This window comes from Antechinus flavipes, chromosome 4, assembly GCF_016432865.1.
Source record: "Antechinus flavipes isolate AdamAnt ecotype Samford, QLD, Australia chromosome 4, AdamAnt_v2, whole genome shotgun sequence".
Classification (NCBI taxonomy): Eukaryota; Metazoa; Chordata; class Mammalia; order Dasyuromorphia; family Dasyuridae; genus Antechinus; species Antechinus flavipes.
The window spans coordinates 95,085,860-95,103,633 of NC_067401.1; positions in this window are offsets into that span (position 1 = coordinate 95,085,860).

Here is a 17,774-nt window from a genome sequence, read left to right on the forward strand (position 1 = left end):
GGCATGAGGCCAGTCTAAAGAGCTGTGGTATGTTTGCTGCAACCCAACTCCATTGCCCAGGATTTATGGGAAGAATGGATAACAACACGATACCCAGGCAGCTGTCATATGGGGAGGCAGAGAAGACAATTGCAGAGAGGGAAGAAAAAATCTCTTTAAAGAGACATGGAAGCACCACTTTAAATGGTGTTCCATGGATGTATGGACAGATGGGAAACAGGCAAACCAGGTTTTGTCAGTTCAGAAATGTGAACAAAGACCTAGAGACCAGGACTGGAAAAGGCAGGCCTTCAGATTCTAAAAATGGGCAAAACTGAAAAGAAGGGATAGCTATAAAAGACAGACTATAAATTACATGGAAGTTGAATTGATGTTTTATAGAAGTTTATATCTCATTTAGCTTGACCCTCTATCGCTGTGTACTTGATAAATGTTTATTGAATTGGATTTAATTTACAAGTGAGTTTCTTCCATATTTTCAATCACATTCACCAACAGGATAGTAATCATCATCAGTTGTGTTATCCTCTATTATTATTATTTATAAGGCAAAAAAACCTCACTTGATCATTATTTGGGTGCTGACAACTTCAGAATGAGTATAAATAGCAATTGTTTCTGTTTTAGTGAGAAATCCTGAGGGTCTTCCCCTCTCAGATGTGGATAGATAGATAAATAGATAGATAGATAGATAGATAGATAGATAGATAGAAAGAAAGAATTATTTATTTTTGTTTTCCCCCTAAAGAACCTGTGACTTTAAGCTATTTTGTTTTTGTTTTTGTTTTTGCTTTATAAAGAAGCAAAGAACAGAAAAGGGGGTGGCTAGCCAGTTGCAAACAAAAAGTTTGCAAAGTTTCTCACAGCTAAGATTATATGGATTGCAAATGGGTCTGGCAGTCTGATCTGCTATATTTTGCTTGGGTTCAAAGTTATAATGCAACCCAAGACCTTGTAAATGTTCCCTTCTGACCAGCACACCTTGTCCTTATTTTACCTTATGGTTTTAAAGTTTTAACAGTCTTTTATGAAATCTGATAGGAAGAGACGGTCCTGTTCAGCTCTTCCTTCAAGTTTTTCTTGGCAAAGATATTGGAATGGTTTGCCATTTCTTTCTCCAGCTCATTTTACAGATGAGGAAATTGAGGCAAACTGAGTTAAATTATTTTCCTGGAGTGTTTGAGGCCAGATTTGAAATCAGTTCTTCCTGTCTCCAGGCCAGAGACTCTATCCACTGCATTACCTGATTATTGAATAGGAAGAGAACAGGGAAATGGATATGGGATGTAGAATCCCTGTAATGTGGTCTGCTGGAAATCTCTAAAAATAGTTGTATGCTAGGAAAATAGTGTTATACTAGAAAATAGAATGTAAATCACTTGAAGACAGAGATTGTTTCACTTTTATTTTGGTACTTAACTCAGTGTGTGGCTCACACATAATATTTAATATATCCTTATTGATTGCAATAACAATAGACCTAGATTCTTGTCCTAGATAGGCCCTAACAGGGGTCCTCAAACTACGGCCCGCGGGCTAGATGCAGCAGCTGAGGACATTTATCCCCCTCACCCAGGGCTATGAAGTTTCTTTATTTAAAGGCTCACAAAACAAAGTTTTTGTTTTTACTATAGTCCAGCTCTCCAACAGTATGAGGAACAGTGAACTGGCCCCCTATTTTAAAAGTTTGAGGACCCCTGCAAGCATTTTGAATAATCTTTTTATTTCTTGGGGTCTCAGTTTATTTGTCTGCAAAATGAGGAAATTAGGTTAGATGATGTCTAAGTCCTCTCTAGCTTTAAAACACGAGGCTATATATTTTCCACCTCCTGACAGAGAGGTGATGGTGATGGACCTAGAAAACAGGTTCTTTGGAAGGGCAGAGAAAGAGACAAATGTAGGAATTTGTTTTATTTGACTATGCATAATTGTAAGGCTTCTATTATTTTTTCCTTTTCAAAGAAACATTTTAACATTTACATTTCCTTAAAATAGTATAATAAAAAAGATGATGGCACATAAAAGTGCAAATCTATTATATACAACTTGCTAGTCCTTTTAAATATATAGTAAATTTATCAGGTAAATTTCTTTTGTTGCTATTTTTCTTTCCTCCCTTACTTCTTACCCTACTAGAGATGGCTACCATTAGACACAAATAGATATATATGGAAAAGTATTCTACACATACTTTTATTTATCAGTTCTTTCTCTGACAGTGTCTTTCTTCACACAGCCTTTATTTTTAATTTGTGTATTTATAATAGTCAAAATAATCAAAATTCAAAGTTATTAATTTCTTATTTCTTTTCTTTATTTCAAACCTAAAATAGAAAAAAAGAAAACTGGCCATGAGCACAGTGTAACATGGGAGAGGATTCAAAATATAAAACAATAAATTTCCATTTCAAGAAAATCTGTGTAATAAATACTACACACTGTATTCAAAGCTGTCCATTTTTTTCTTTGCTTCCTTGTAGGTTTTCCTTTGCTTTGTACTGCACACTTTTTACTTTATTCATTTCTTCCCTTCTTTCTCCTCTATACCCACAGGCTACAATTAGCACGGATATAGATACATATATCCGTGCTAATTGTATATATATATATATATATATACACACACAAACAATACCTACACATATACACATATACATATAAATATATACAAATACATAAACATAGCTAACTATAATCATCCACATATATACAGGTATACATTCACATACATTTATATAAAACCATAAAGTTATTCTAAAAACAAGATAAATAGGAGGGAGAGAAGATGGATTTTTGTCCATTTAAAAAAATTCTGCACTGTACTGAATTTAGTCCAAGTTGATCCAACTTCATTATTACCCTCCTCCCCTTTCTTCCTTACAAAGGGGACTGGTTTCCATGCCTTAATGTTTCTCACAAATGCTAATGAGTAATTCTTTTGGGGATCTATGAACAAAATAGAGTAACAAAAGAACTTACTGCATATACAAATGAACTCTTAGTCCTTTTTAAACTTTATAATCTGGAAGGATAATTTCGGATTGTTCTTGCAACAGGAAGTCTAGAAACAATGTTTCAATCATAAAAACAAACTTTATTTGAAGTCACAAGAACAGGTTTATAATCTCCAATTTGGTCACTTAGAATCTGACTTTGGCAAATTATTTCATCTTCTCTACTCTAGCTGTTCTTTTTCCCAAGATTGGTTTGAATTCCAATTCTTCTGTTTTCTGGGGCTAGACCCTGAATCTCCCTTACCTACTAATTCTCTGCCCTTTTTGCTTATAAATCTGATAATAATAATTAATAAAAATAACTAAATAGACCTTTATGTAGCATTTTATATATATAAATTAAGTTTTGCAAAGTACTTTCTTTATATTATCTTATTTGATCACCACAACAATCTCTTGAGGTAAATTATAGATATTGTTCCCTTTTTTGATGAAAAACTGTGTAAGTTAAATGACTTGTCCATAGTCACAAGTCCAGCACTCTTTCCACTTGGTCATGTATTCTTTTTAGAGCATGACTTGGAGACATAAGAGCCCAAGAGGTTATAGCTAATGACTGATCTGATGAATGAATTATTTCAGCTGTACAGTACAGTTGTACTAAATGGCATACTGTGCATTACAAGGCATCCTCACGTTGCAGTTGTGGCAGATGGTCCCAGATATTACTTTCAAACCCAGTCAGCTATTCCTGCCAAGAAGGAAGACAGTATAGAGTGTCTCTGTAATGAAGACAATGCTCCTGTTTTATAGACATTGAGATATTTAACAAGCAACTGACCCATAAAAATATGTTATATTTAAAGTATTATTGTTCAGTTGTGACTCACTTTTCAAGACCCCATTTGGGGTTTTCTTGGCAGAGATACTGGAGTAATTTGCCATTTCCTTCTCCAGCTCATTTTACAGGTGAGGGAAACTGAGGCAAACAGGATTAAGTGACCTGCCCATGGTCACACAGCTAGTAAATGTTTGAGGCTAAATTTGAATTCAGGAAGATGGGTTTTCAAAGCAGGTGCTCTATCTGCTATTCCATGTAGCTGCCCTATCTTTAAAGTAAGTTCAGCTTTAAAATAATCTGGAATTGTCTAAGATAGTGAAAAGTTCATCTTTGCGTATAACTCCTTAAACAAGAACAGTAGAGAAAGCTAGGGTAGAAACTTTAAGTTTTCAAATCTATCCTTGACTATTATCACAAAATTGCCAGATAGTTATATCTAACCCACTTACATGCCTTTACAAATTCCCTGACTCCAGGAATGAAATAGGTTCTCCTCCTTGCATTGCTTCCAAACAGAAGGCTCCCCCAGCTATCCATGGTCACTTTAATTAGGGTAATTTTCTACTTCATGACTCATTCTTAATGAAGATAAGTTGTCTCTTTGCCAATCACTGCTTCCTTTTCTAGCCATTTCCAAACTTTTAACAATACAATCTAATATTTTGTCAACCTTCTTCAAGCTAATTGTCCCACAGTTTACAAATCTATCCTCTTCCACTTTTTGGAATTGGGACGGCATTTGTTCAATTTATTCTACACCTATAGTAATGTCTCTGTTACCTTTTAAAGCTTTTTGATAACAGCTCAGTTATCACTTCTGCCAGTTGGCTCGGTGCTTAGGATGTAATTCATTCATCTGGACCAAGTTTCTTGAGCACATTAAAGCATAGAGTGATTTCTTGCTATTTCCCTACTTTACTTGAGTATTGCCATTTTAAAGCCTTTTTTGGTCTGTTCTTTCTAGACCATTTTTTCTTCTTAGAAGAGAACAAAGAAAAATAAAAGTTGGGTAGCTTTAATTTCTCTCCACCATTAGTTATCAGTTTTATCCATTTTGTTTAGCAGTTCTATTCCTTCTTAAATCTTCTTTTCCCCACTATATAAAAATAGTAAAACAAAAGTCTTTTTTTGTTGTCTTCACCTTCCCTCTCTAATTTTGGCTTTTTCTAAAGTATAGCATTCTTGATACTAGTCTTAGAACTCTAATACTCTATGCTGTTGTATTTGTACTATTGGCTAACCATGCTTTCATCTCCCATTCATGTCTTTTAAAAATGTACTTGATTAGTGAACTCCCTATGCATCCACACCAATCTTTCAACAATCTTTCAACAATTCTTCTTTTCTTTATGAGACATGTTTTTGTCTTCAAAATGTCATGCTTAAGAACTTCCTGTCTCTCTGAGTTGATTTTTGCCATATAATTTTAGTCCATGATAACTTATCTAACTTTTCTCTGAAAGACTTGAAATAGGCTTATTTAAAGTCTAAGATGCAAGTCAGATTATGTGTGACTTTGCTTTTCCTTCACAAACTCCAGAGGGAACAATGGCTTGCCTCCCATCATTTCTTCTATAGCAATAATCTGGTTCTTCCTAAGTGTTGAAAGGAATGAGGTCCAGAATAGTACTTCCTCTTATTTGGAGAATGAAATTATCATTAAGGCAAGTTAAAAAAATTAGCTATCTTCTTTTGATAGACATAGAACCTCAATGATGTCTGGAGAAATGGAGTTCTCCATTATTATTTGGGCCCAGTTTAGAATATATTTCATAAACTCTTAATCTATTTCCTTTTTCTGTATTATACTCCAGTGACAATATTACAGAGGGAAAAAAAGACAAAATCTCAAAAGAAGGGATCCTGAATCTGTGATATCTTTCCCAAATTCTTCAATTATTGCTGTTTTCCCTCTGTTTATATAACTTTTTATTTACCTTTCTGGTACCAATAGAATATAAGTTCTTTAAAGACAAGAGCTGTGCCATTTTTATTTCTGTATCTTCTTTTTCTGTGACAATATCTCACACACATTAAATACTTAATAAATGTTTGTTGAATTTAGTTAGTGTCTGGAAGAGGAGAATTGCACTGCTTACATTTTATTAGACAACTTCCCAAACTGATATTTCATGGTGTTCAGTGGTGTGAATTATGGCATTCATGATATTATGAATGAAATTCAACAAAAAGATAAACTCATAATGTCCTCTTTGAGTAAGACAACAGTTTATTAATAGGGTATTGAGCTTATTAATAAGAATCAATTATTTCCTGGCCAAAGACAATGAATTGAAGATGCAATTCATTTTTATAAGCAAAGAACAAAGAACAACAGAATTGGCAGCATCATATGGGTGATGGATCATCATTGATTGCATTAAGGAAAGAGTTTTATACCTACATGGAACCTGGATCACCCTCTCTGACTTAAATTAATGCTCTATGGATTTATGGGCCCAACTGCATCCTGAGATCACTGATAGAAGAAATAGGAGTAAAAGACTTAGAAGTGGCTGGGAATGAGATAAGATCTTTAACTGGCAAGAATGAGACTAAGCTGGACAAGCTCAGCTTGTCCATGCTCAAGAATAGCATACAGATGTCATGGAGTTATTCAGGAAGTTACTAGGGATAACAAGTTTCCTTAGCACATGATGATTTGCAGGTTGTGCTGAGATAACAATTCCCTTATTGTTATCTCAATATATAATGTTATAATGTTTTATGAGAATATTGAAACTCTTAAATTTAGTTCAGAGATTTTCTTTAATTAATAGTGACTGTGAACAAGCTTAAACCTTTGCAACTAACTTGAGAGAGGGAGACTGAATTTTTGAAATCATGAGTTTCTACATAAATAAAATACTTGAGGGGTATACTGTTGGTTTTTTTTGTTCAATCATTTCAGTTGTTTAAATTTGTGACTTCATTTGGTGTTTTCTTGGCAAAATTACTGGACTGATTTGTCATTTCCTTCTCCAACTCATTTTACAGATGAGGAAACTGAGGCAAACAGAGTTAAGTGACTTACCCAGAGTCACCTAGGTCTGAGGCCGGATTTGAATTTTGGTTCGTTTGCATTTTCTCTGCTGAGACATCATGAAGACCCAGATGATCAGAGGCAAGATAGACCTTAGAAGTACATCTGTTTCACTATCTTCCAGTTATCAGATAATCTGGATTTGATCACTAGCAGTTACATTATTCCTGTACAGTTATGGCAAAGTCAGGTGTTTGTGGCAGTAGATATCATTAGAGCCAATCTGACTCTCCCATTTTACAGATGAGGAAACAGAGGCACAGAGACTTTAAGTGATATGTCCAGAATCATACAGCTAGAAAGTATCTGAGGCAGGATTCAAACTCAGATATCCCTTCCAGTCCAATACTTTATCCACTAAAACCAATTTTCAAACTGACTGGCAAACAACCAGCAAAACTCCCCAAGTTGGATCAGCTTAAAATTTATTGGAAAATGTTTAACAAAATAAAAATAGAACCAAAATAGTTAAGTTGGTGTTTCTTAAGATGTATCCTCCATTTCTATTTGAGTTTTACTAGGTTGACTTGCCTGTGCCACTACTTTTTTATGAACTACAAAAGGGGAAAATTTTTTTTAAAAGTAGATCTAAAATTGAATTGCCAAACTGTTCTCACCTCAACGACTTCTACTTTCTTTAATAAATAACAATTGAGTTTTAGTCAAATAACATGTAAAGAAAAGGAAAAAAAATCCCACAAAAATTGCTGAGACTACATGACTACACAAGCAAAGCATTTGAGCATTCCAAGCCAAGATTTGAACAATTCAGTAAAATCAGTGAATCTCCATAATGTTTCATCTTCAGTAGTTTGGGACACATTTCTTGTAGCATTCTAGCTTGTCCCTGGATTTTACCCTTTTCCTTCCCAGGTCTGGTTTATACTCCATTGGGAAACACTATGATATAATAAATAAATAGGACCAGGAAGATGTGAGTTCAAATTTTGTCTCTAACAATTCATAGAGTGTATGATCTTAGGAAAAACATTTAACTTCTCTTACTTATCTATAAAATGGAGATAATACCTGCAGCGCCTACTTCATGGGGTTGTTGAGTAGTTCAAATGGAAATAATCTATTCCTAAAACTTGTTGAATCTTGCCTAACTTTGTGACTCCATTTGGGATTTCTTGGCAAAGATACTGGATTTGCCATTTCCTTCTCTAGTTCATTTTACAGATGAGAAAAACTGAGGCAAACAGAGCTAATTTGGGAAGAAGATTGAGTCCAGGTCCAGCACTCCATCCAAAGGTGCTACACATTTGTGTAGTAATTACAGTTATCTTTGGGTCTCAAGTCCATACCAGTTCTGTAGACTGTTTCTGTTTCTCCTATAGAAATTTGTCTTGGGAACACTGCTGTTCTTATTTATACCCACCAATTTGGTCTGCCATACGGATAGATAAATAGATGAAAGCCATATTATAGACAGTGAACCTAGAGTATAATTTCCCCCAAATAAAACTATTCCTCTTATACTTTTAGATCAAATAGCTAGTTAGCTAGATTTTTTTCATATTTTGTCCAATTGTTTTGACATCATGTATCTCTAGTGTAAACATGAGGTGATGGAGGTTGAGGGAAGATTTTTTTCTTATTTTCCAAGCCCTTTTTTTTCATCTGACACTTTCCATCTGCCCTACTCACATACACTCCCACTCTCTCTTCACATTTGTAAACATGACATTTTCTTCCCCCAAGAGAGAACGAGGAAATGTGTCTTGTATAGAGTTGGCATATGGCAAACCTATCAGTGCTATGTGACAGCCCCACAGTATGTGTGCTCTGGCCTGAAAAGCAAAACCATATTTGGAAAGAAACCAGTGGGTAGCTGATTGTTTTGGTTTCAGATTTTCTAAATGGAACAAGCTACATTAGATCTGTGTAGTCCCTGGGTCAGCAAGAATAAATAGTTAGACAAAGGACTTCTGCCAGTTTCTGAATCTGTAGAGCTTCATGGCAAAAAGGAAATTCACACATTTCACACAGAGTTCTGTGTCTTAAGTTGGAGTTGCATTATTCAGCTCTGTCAGCATTTTCAGCAGCCTTCTTCCAGAAAACAATTTTTTTGAACAAGATTCATGCTGTAGGGGGTTTTAGAAATCATTTATTAACCTACAAAATATTATATTCAGTTTTTTTTTTTAAGTTTTTTTATTTAATAATTACATTAAATTGACACTCATTTCTGTTCCGATTTTTTTCCCCTCCCTCCCTCCACCCCCTCCCCTAGAATGCAAGCAGTCCTTTATATGTTGGATATGTTGCAGTATATCCTAGATACAATATATGTTTGCAGAACCGAACAGTTCTCTTGTTGCGTAGGGAGAATTGGATTCAGAAGGTTATTATATTCAGTTTTGCAGAAAAATACATTCCCAAATGCATTCAAAATGTAGATTCCCTCATTGTCTTCCACAGTATAATGGAACCATCTCTGTGCATACCTCCTTCCATCATCCAACAATCAACAAGCATTTATTAAACCCTTATTATGCATCAGGAGCATGGCTAGATGGTTCAAGGGGTAGAGTGGCAGGTCAATCAAGAAGACTCACTTTCTTGAGTTCAAATCTGGTCTCAGACACCTCCTAGGTATGTGGCCCTGGACAAGTCACTTCAACCTGTTTGTTTTAGTTTCCTCATCTGTAAAATGAGCTGGAGAAGGAAATGGCAAATCACTCTAGTGTCTTTGTCAAGAAAACCCCAAATGGGGTCAGGAAGAATCGACATGACTAAAATGATTGAACAACAAAACAAAAAGACAACCTCAAGGATTAACACCATAATTGAGCAAATGAAAATTCCATTATAGTCTCAATAGGATGATTGTTGAGTACAATCTTATATATGTTTCCCCCATTACTATTACTCTTTTACAAGAAATCACTGTTCTAGATGGTTCAGTGTGCAGAAGGATACATTTGGAGTCAAGAAGGCTTGAGTTCAAATCCATCCCCAGATGTATACTAGCTATGTGATCCTGAACAAATTACTCTACTTCTGCCTCAATTTCCTTAAATCTAAAATGGAAATAATAGTAATAATAATAGTATCTACCTCCCAAAGTTGTTATGAAGATTAAATGAGATAATATTTATAAAGCATTTTAAAAACCTTAAAATCATATATAAATAGTACCTGCTACTTTTAGTTATTATGTATTTTGTATTTAGTTTTCTGTGTATATTCTTCCTTCCAAAATAATATAAGCTCTTTGAAGACAAAAGTAGTTTTCCTTTTTATATGTTTGTATCCTCAGTAACTAGCACAAGGCTTCTTATGTAATAGATGCTTTAAAATACTTGTTGAATAAATACAATGCTAAATATCTCCTCTGTGTTTGTTGTCAGGGAATAAATAAGCAGCTATTTATAAAGCATTTATCATATGTCAGGTACTATGCTAAGCAATTTATAAATACTGTTTCATTTGATCCTATTATTATTATTATCCCCATTTTATAGTCAAGGATACTGAGACAAATAGATATTAAGTAACTTGCCCAAAGTCAAAGCCAATAAATGTTTGAAATAAATTTGAACTTAGTTTTTTCTTCCTTACTCCAGACCTAGAACTTTATCTATTGGGTCAACTTGTTTTCTCTAAGCAGTAATAGGAAGTAATAGGAGGAAGGAGGAATGTGATAAGGGAATGTTTCTTGGAGAGACCAGTGCTATCCAAATAATATGAAAAGAAGGAGAGAAGAGTCATATATACCATTAAAAAATTCATATTCCATGCTTTGTTACTATACAATCTGATATAAAGAAATAATCCTTGGATTGGGGTCCTAAAAATCAAACTATGATATACTACTATTTACCAATAAGAAGTAGCCTTTACATGGTGTTTTCTGGTGATAAAGTGCTTATCTCATATATATATATATATATATATATGTATGTATTTGAGATATATAGGATCAGTAATAGAAATATATCACTAAGGGATATCTCTATTTATGCAAGGACATATAAGCTTACATAAGCTACCCTGGACTCAGTTAAGTCCATATCCACTCAAAACAACAGTTCATGATTCCAAGCCCCCATCAATATATTTATTTTAACTAATCACCCAAAGAACACAATTAGTACAATGCAAAGGCATTTCTTAAATTAGCCTAATATGCAAAGTGGCAATAGAACATTTCCCCATAACCTTATCATACAAATTAATAAAACATCAGTGGGAAGAGTAGAAATGCAATGCTAACAGACATGAAAGGGCAGACATATAGGAAATAGTTATGACCAAAGTGCATATAAGGAGGAAAAGGTTTGTGTTTGGCCAGGGCAGTTCATATCATTGATGCTGTACAACTACTACTGATAGCTAGTGAGGTCATAGGAAGACCAACTCTATCTGCTGAACTGGGGTCCTTTGCTATACTATTCTCTCTGTATCACTACTGGCTATTTCCACTGTTATGGACATTTCCATATGTGCTGGATATCCATCCATTTTGATACTATCCTCTGCTGGATGGGTATCTCAACCAATTATGCCCTACTACCTTCTGGTCTTTAGCTGGGGCAAGGAGAGGGTCAGCCATCTCTTCCATGTGATCGATGAATGGACCATCATTACCTCTTTTGTGATACAATCCTTTCACCCAGCTAGAAGTCCTTAGTCTGTCTTTTAAATTGAATTTCTCTTACTAAGCTAGAGCTCTCTGATCCCAGTCTCTTACCTGACTTCAGAATAGAAATTTCATACCAGATGCCTGATATACTCTGGGTATTAGTCTATATTCTTTCAAAATATACTGGGAATGACCCTTAGCAAAATAATACCTCTGAATGCCATGCAGATCATATATATACATATATATTACATATATATGCATATCACATGAAGCAATAGTATAAGCATAATAAAGTCACATCCTTTAAACTCAATAGACCTCGTTTAATATAGACAATATAGCCTGGTGGGGAGGAGGAAAGCTTAGGAAATGACCAGACATGTTATAGCATGTCTAATAATACTTGCTATTGAGGAGGCTGAGACTGCTGGATCTCTTCTTCTCAGGAGTGCTAAGCCTCAGTAGGGGTACAGCTGAGTCTGGCACAGGCTATTTAAAAAACATTTCCCAATAGTGGACCAATTTAAAATTTCTGTACTTCCCAGTGTTGGGATCAGGTTGGTAAGTGGTCATTGTATTTCTAGACTGGGTAACAGAAGGAAATCCAAAAGAAAGAATGAATGAAAGGAAGGAGGGAGAGAAGGAAGAGAAGGAAGAAGGGAAGGGAAATAGGAAGAAGTATGAAAAGGAGGAGGGAAGGAAAATTGTGGTAAAGGAGGAAAGAAAGGGAGGAAAAAATGGTCTAAAGAGGGGAGGGAAGAAGGAAAGGAAAGAGAATAGAGGGAAGGGGAAAAATGAAAGAAGGGAGGAGAGAAAGGAAGAAAGGAAAAGAGAAAATAAAGGAGGAAAGAGAAGGAAGAGGGAAGTGTGATAGGAAGAAAAGGAGAGAAAGAAGGAACCTCGGTACTTTTCTTTGACTGAACTTTTCACCAGGTCCTCTCTCTTGGTATCTTCCAGCCTATGTTCCCTATTGTACCTGACTTTCTCCTTCCCGTGTTTATTAATTCGGCCTGTGCCTTTCCCATTCCCTTCAATTCTCCTAGTAGTTATATTGTCTCCTGTAATTTTGTTCTTTTAATTCTGATACCTCTTTATAATTTTGTAATAAAAAGGACGCATATTTTAAAAAGAAAAAAGGAGCGAAGAGAAAGAGGAGTAAAGGAAAAGAGAAAAAAGAAAAAGGGAGAGAAGGAAGAAAGGAGAAAAAGAAAATGAGAAAAAGAAAGAGATGAGGAAATGACTGGTATAAAAACTAAAGGCATCAATACTTTTTAAAAAAAGGTATAATACATACATACATATGTGTATATTTATATACATTTGTATATGTATATATAAATGTATATTTAAATGATTTTTGTTTTAAAAGCCCATATTGAAAGATCATTACTCTTTTGTGGCTTCTATGTATTGAGGAAAAATCACTTCTATTACTAATACTCAGTATTCAGGAACAATTCTATAAATAGAAGAGAAATGAGATTTCCATCTTTCACTACAAAGCATTAGTACAAAAGCAGTTTTTCCACTACTCACTTCAGCCCATGTCTGAGCATTCTCACTCTAATCCTGGCTCCAAAGAGAGTATTTCTGGGTCCAAATTTTTAATTGAATATTCCCATAGATTGTTGTTTGTATTGGCAGGATTAAAAACAAATCTATCCTGTAAGCTAGAATGTTTAACAGTACAACTCTTAACCCATTCAGCTCTTGATGCTGCACTTTAGTAGTGGAGAAGAGACCAGGAAACACATGCATCCTTTTCCTCTTCACAAAATTACTGGGGTTTTTTTCCCTTTTCCTCTCCAGGCAAAAGCTAATTTTCCCCTCCTCCTTTAGGTGTTCAGAAGAATGTTTACTAAAACATTTTATTTGCCAGTCTTTCTAAAACCAGTTGCTATATTTCTAATAGGATATCCTTTGTGTTTGTCTATTTAAGATGTGTAAATATGATATGCAACACAGGTCAGCAGCGGAATTTCAAAAGAAGCAAAGATTCTTCTAACTTCCTCTGCTTTACTTTTATTTCTATGAGCTAGAGATTCATATTTCAATTTGAAAATTTCTTTAAAGCATAGATAGATAGATAGACAGTGGAAAGATAGATAAATAAAGCATTTATTAAATGTTTATTACATCCTAAGAACTAGGAATATAGATATAAGGAAAGAAGACAGGTCTTCCTCTCAAGCTTTTGTTCTAATGGAACCACTAGAGGGCTAGAAGTCAGGTTCAGTAAGAATTACAACCCTGAGGATCAGCCTGACAAATCAACCCTGAGATGCCATGTTCTTCAGCAAGGAAGCAATTTTTAGAAGGTGCAAATAGTGGGGGTAGGTAGAAGATGAATGCCAAAGAATGGTGTGGAGATGATAAAGTGTCCCAAAGCCTGGTGTTTTTGTATTGGCAAGATTATATGAAAGCTCATCTATCCAATCTTAACTTCCAAGGTTCAGAGCCCAAGATTCTGGTGGGATGGAGCTATGTACCCATGGGCAAAGGGCAGGCAGTATGGTATGGAGAATAGAGGAGAAGTGGAGAACTAGAAGCTTATTTCTTACCTCTCAGAACCCAATATCCAAGGGAAGATTCCATTTTTCATATAAAAAATCTCTGAGTTTACTCTCTTGACCCACACTTCACAGGAGTATATCTGGTTCCCCAAGCTTCTTTTGTACATGTCTCTCTCTCAGAGTCTTATAGAAAACCCTGAGAATTTTTGACTGTCTGCAAAGCTATTGGTTTGAGCCCCTATTCTAGTGATTCCCTGCTTCCTGTGATTTCTTCCTCAATATCATTTTACCCATTGATATTTCCTCTATATCTCTGATAACCAGTTAACATCACTAGTTGCTCACCTGTTTCAGTCATGTCCAATTCTACATTGAAGGTTTTTTTGGGGAAATATACTAGTTTGCCATTTCCTTCTCCAGCTCATTTTACAGATGAAGAAACTGAGGCAAGCAGGATTAAGTGACTTGTCAAAGATTACACAGCTAATAAATGTGTGAGATCAGCCCAGCACTCTATCCACCGTACCAAAAAAACTATTTATTTATTTATTTATTTTGCTGAGGCTTTTGGGGTTAGTGACTGACCCACATAGCTAGTAAGTATTAAGAATCTAAAGCTGGATTTGAACTTAGTTCCTCCTGACTTTAGAGCTAGTGCTCTATCCACGGTATCATCTAGCTGCCCCATCAAATACTTTTTTACAAAAGGATATTTATTCAGAAGATTTCTATATAGATACATCTCCAACTCCTCAAATAGGGCACACGCTCCCCTTTATTATCTCAATTCTGAGAGGATTGAGTTCAAAATTAAAGCAGTTGCTACAAAGCATTTGCTCCATCAAATCAAATCACAACTGTGAAAAATCTCTAGATCTGGCAGCTGTTCATCAGGGCTGCACTCCTCCCTCAGTGGACCAGTTTGCTCCTGACAAATGCTGCCATCATCTCCAGGTCCTGTACCTCTACTGGTCCTTTCAAAGTTCACAAGATTTTATACTGATCCTTCCATCCTCAACACTCATTTATGTAAGAGCATATACACAACAGACACACAAACCTAGTCATGGCACATGCCAGGGACCTCATGATAGCCCATCTGGAGGCATATCTTCTCTTCCAGAGGAGACTTTATATTTGAGACTATAAATGCCACTGAAGAATTATCAAAACCTTGGAACCAATTCACTGAGGTAACCAATGGTTACTCTCTGCATGGTTTTTTTTCTTGTCAATAATAAGACTTTTAAGGCAAGAAGCATGTCATTCTTAGAGTTTCTGAATTTGTGCATATATAAAAGAAAAAATCTCAATCCTCAAAGTGTATCATGGATGACGGGTCAAGGGTTATGTGACTTTTTTATGTGGATGCTTATTTGAAATGAATTTGTTGAATGAGTTACTATGAAAATACTGATAGGGAAAAACTAGATAGATAGTTGGGAAAGAAACACACTCGATAAGATACTGTAATGGGTCTAATGAAACTAGTTATAGAGCGAGGGAAATGAACCTTATAATAAATTACAACACAAATAAATAAATATTAAGTATATAAGAAAATTACAAGCAAATATGTTAGGTAAGGAGGTCAAGAAAGGCTGACTTGACAAATTGACTTTTGAGTTGCTTCTGAAAAATAGGATAGTGTGATAATGACCAACTAGCACAATAAGTAGCCAATGAGAGATATATAAGGACCTAGAGAAAAGCCCAGCAGAGCATGGTGCTGTTCATTAGCAAACTTTTTACAACTTTCTCTGCCTTCTAGTGTTGTACTAAGATATAGAGATGAGTTTAGAAATATTAATTTTCATTGGAGAATTTATTAAAGTCAATTTTGGCCACGAAAAAAAGCACATAGGGCTTTCTATAGTGTCTAAAGAAACCACCAACAGGTTAGCCTGCTTCCTTATCTGACATATTTGCAACTGTTTGTTAAAGGAATACATAAAAGACAGGGACAGGGAGACAGAAGTCATGCATGAGATTTCCTCTAATAATATTATACAGGAGAGAAGAAGACAAGGGTGCAAAAGGCGTTTGGGATTGCTGGGTCATTTTATGTTCTCAAACCCAGTTTTCCTGGGGGGTTAGGGCTATAGTTGTAAAACTAGAACCCCTCCCTTCCTGTAAGGTCAAACTGGAGAACCATCTTTTTTATAAGATATCTTTCTTGATTTCTCAGGTTTATTGATTTATTCCGCAGGTTATCTATTAGTCAGCTAATAAACATTTATTTAGCACCTACTATGTCCCCAGCACTATGCTATCTTCTGGTTATACAAATAATAATAAGAAAATTCCTGCCCACAAGGAGCTTACAATCTAATGGGGGAAAACCACACACAAAAGAAAACTTAAAGGGGTCCAGGAAGGATCAGGAAAGGTTCTCATAAATAGAAAAGTTAGGAGTGCAGCCTTGTGAGAAATGAAGAGATGACTGAAATGGTCACTTTTCTTAAATGGAAGTTCTAGGAGGAGAACTCCATTTTACCCTCTATTCTCCCCAGATTATTTATTTTTAAAATTAATTCTGCATACAAAACTTAGAAGGAAGCACAAAAAAGGAAGGTAGCTTTGAAACCAATGTATAATATTCTCCACATTTTTTTTCAAGTGAACAATCTGAAATAAAAATTCGTGGTTATATGCTAAATCCTCTATGTTGTCCTGTGTATAGGGATGGGCAGGTGGGAGACAATAAAATGTGTAGAGCAGAGAATAAAAGAAAATTTAGAAAGAAGCAAATAAAGCAGAATAGCTTTGAAAATGATGTGTAGTATTTACATAGTTTTTCTTTTTTCTTTTTTTTCTTTTTTTTTTTTGCTGAGGCAATTGGGATTAAGTGACTTGCCCAGGGTCACACAGCTAGACAGTGTCTGAGATCAGATTTGAACTCAGGTCCTCCTGACTTCAGGGCTGGTGCTCTATCCACTGCGCCACCTAGCTGCCCCATTTACATAGTTTTTCAAGAAAATAAACTATATGAAATATAAATTCATGATTTTATAATGAATCTTTTCATGTTATGCTGTGTATGTGGAATTGTTCCTTTTTCTCTGTATATATTTAAGTTCAAATTGAATAAAAATAAAATAAAGTAATTTTTTGTATAATCTTTTATTTACTTAACTTTGCACATATTTCTCCAAAAGATAATGTAAGTTCCTTGAAGGTAGAGGATGTTTTGATTCTTTATATCCCCGGAACATTAGTTGTAATTCTTAATAAACATTGTAAATTCAAATAAATTGAAGGTCTTTTCCGGGAAGATTATAATAGATGCTTCTCTTCATCTGATTTCACTTATGTTTGAGAGGGAGTGCGGTCTAACAGAAAGAGGATTGACCCCAGAATTAGGAAGGTTCTGGCTTCCTACTGTCTGGCTGGAAATTTTGGCCAAGTCACTTAACTAATATTTTTTTACCTCAAATAATTCCCTAAGATTATAAATTGCAAAGCAGACATTTATATTGATATAGGACAATTCTTGAAGGAGAGTTACCTATACAAATAAAATTGGAGGTCCAGTTTAAGGGGAAAAAAGTCAGGAGTTAGAACAGGTTGGACGCTAAATTATTATTCTCCCTGGAATCTGTACCTCCCTAAATAATATTTTGCAAATGTTTCAGATATGTCTGATTCTTTTTGACCCGATTTGGGTTTTCTTGGCAGAGGCATTAGAGTGATCTGCCATTTATTTCTCTAGCTCATTTTTACAAATGAAGAAACTAAATAAAGCAGGGTTAACTGACCTTGCCCAGAGTCACACAGCTAGTAAGTGTCTGAGGTTGAATTTGAATTCAGAATTTCCTGACTTAGGGCC